We start from the raw sequence: 3,149 nt of genomic DNA on the forward strand, positions 1-3,149 counted from the left end.
ATACATAGAATAGAGTGTATATATGTGAATAGATTTTCTATAGACGTGTATATTTAACGTATACATGTGTATATATTTCATAAATTAGTATATAACTATACAAATATATATTGTAATGAATATATATTATAGTATATTTGATTTAAAGTATTACATATACATAGAATAGAGTGTATATATGTGAATAGATCTTCTATAGACGTGTCTATATAACGTATACATGTGTATATGTTTTATAAATTAGTATATAACTATACAAATATATATTGTAATGTTTATATTATAGTATATTTCATTTAAAGTTTTACATATACATAGATTAGAGTGTATATATGTGAATAGATCTTCTATAGACGTGTATATTTAACGTATACATGTGTGTGTATATATATATATATATATATTGTAGTATATTTTATTTAAACTTTAAAATTTAAAGTAGTACATATATATTTGGATGGTGTGTATATATGTGTAATTGTGTATATGTGTATATATTTTTTAAATTCTAATGTAGTATATACTATATATATAGTGTATATATATTGTTTAACGTATTTATAATGTATATAGGTGGGTATATATAATGTATATTGAAAAAAAGTTTATTTTTATATTTTTGATCGGGTTTGACTGATTTTTTAAACGGGTTTGACCAGGTTTAGGTGGGTTTGACCGGGTTGGGTTAAGTGGGTCGGGTTAGGGTGGTTTTTGATTTTTTTATTGTTGGGCCCGGACCGGCCCGACCCACTTAGACCCCAACCCGGCCCCGGCCCGGCCCTCAACCCGGTTAAATAACACGAGCTAGTTCCGGGTTGGCCCGGCCCGGACCACTTGACAGCCATAATATGGACACGGGAAGATAAACGCTTATGCGTAAAGTATGAAAACGGTCAGTCAGAAGTTAGCAAGCAGTCCCCACGACGTCGTTTATCTAACTCCGATCGACCGTCAAATTTCTCATCATTTCTCCCCTAATTTACTAATCGTCGTGTTCGAATTAGTTTTCGTGTACAAAGTTCTTATTTTTATTAGCTAGTGTAGGAAAAATGAAATGATTATTTCGCCCTACTTCACTACGTTAATTGAACATTCTAATTTATAAAATAATTATCTAGATATTTTTCAAAATTTATATGTGACATGAGCGTCGAATGTCCATAATATATGATAGAAATGAGTTAAAGTGTTAAGTTATTGAGATGAGAGAAAAGACATATCTTTCCCCTAAACTTGTCCTCCAAACTCATTTTAGAACTTAAACTTAATTAGAACTTAAACTTAATTTTCATTTATTTATCCCCCTTAACATCTTTAAAGTGTTTAAGTGCTAAAATGAATTTGAAGGATAAGTTCAGGGCAAAAACATGTTTTTTCTCTATTGAGATCAAATTTTAATTTTTAGCCTTTGAGTATTACGTTTTGTTAATTTAATATTAGCAGTTATTCTTCTATTTTCCTATTTTTGCCATAAGTGTGACAAAACACAACACAATTTAGATGATTACATATGTTTTGTTTGGTTTATTTTTACTTCTCATATTCTAACTTAATATATTTATTAAAAAAATAATTAATAACATGACTTTTTTACTATAGTAACTTTATTAAATAATGTTTATATTATGTCTTGAAATTAATTTGGAGAAAAAGCAATTAATGCTAAGTGTAAAATACAAAAAAAAAACATTATCCTTTCTTAATATGTCAAAAATAAAAAGTAAAAATAAAAATTCAATTAGAACAAATAAAGACGAACGAATAGAGTATATAAATGTATTCTTTAACTTGCCATGAATTGATATTTATATTCTTTAATTTTAAATTTAAATGTTTATAAATAAGCACTTAGAAGTCGTTCGGTGAAGGTATAAAAAATAAATAGTTTTGAAATAAAATAAATGACTATTTTATTCCATGTTTGATATGAGGTATTAGTTAGTAAAAAAATTATTTATCTCACTATTTATATCATAATGATGAGATAAATTATTTCATATATAAAATGAGATAACTAATTTCGAAACTAATTATTTGAAATAACTTTTATTATGATATAAATTATTTCATATATATAATGAGATAACTAAATTTTAAACTAATTATCTGAAATAGCTTTTTTCTTAACCAAACAACCCACTAATTTTATACTATGAAATTAAACAAATAAGCATATGTATCTAAACTTTGAGAATATAAATCTATCAGGTAAATAGAAATTAAAACCAAACTAAAGCGTAAAGTGCACGTTTATTATGCCACTAAACATGAATACCAAAAATAAGGAGGATAAATGAATGCGTGAAATAATTTTATACTAGGGGTGTTCATGGGTTTGGTTAAAAATCAAATCGAACCGTAAACCAAATCAAATCGATTAAAGAAATTAACACTTGGTTTGGTTTAGTTAAATTTGGTTTTAAATTTTTAAAAACCGATGCTATTTGGTTTGGTTATGATTTTGCTAAAAAAACTGTGAAAATAATCAAACCGAACTGATAAATTTTTTATATATATATTATAATTATCTATATATAATTTATAAATAAAATATCATTATAAATGTATTTACATTATAGTGAATGTCTATCAAGATCTAATAAGATCTAGTTGATATCTATCAGGATTTGAAGTATATGTTTTTTAGTCAGAAACTAGGAGTATTTTTCCCTATAAATAAAGGGGTTTTGTTCATTGTATTCTCAATCTGATGACACCTCAAAAATCCCTCAAGAGAAGAAATAAGAATTACTCTCTCTTCTTTCTCTACTCTTCTTCTTTGTTCTTTATTATTTTATAACACGTTATCAGCACGAAGTCTCTAACTTCAAGGTTGAGTTAAACTTCTTATGAACCCATGTTGTTAATCTCATTATGAGAATTGAAAAATAATGTAACCAAAAACATAGGTAACAAATCAGTATTACTAGAACTGGATGTTGATGTTGTATTTCCGATGCTCGCTTTTATTGGCATCGCACATGGTTTGGACAATAGAATCAGCAATAAAATCTCCAGTATGTTTACGATCTTCATCATATAAAAAAGCAAGAATACGTTTTTGCATCACAAAATTACTATCCATCCAGTGACAAGTAACGGTTAAATAAAAATGATTATTTAACCGTTACTTGTCATTGGATGGATAG

The sequence above is a fragment of the Capsicum annuum genome, unplaced genomic scaffold (assembly GCF_002878395.1).
Source record: "Capsicum annuum cultivar UCD-10X-F1 unplaced genomic scaffold, UCD10Xv1.1 ctg995, whole genome shotgun sequence".
Taxonomy (NCBI): domain Eukaryota; kingdom Viridiplantae; phylum Streptophyta; class Magnoliopsida; order Solanales; family Solanaceae; genus Capsicum; species Capsicum annuum.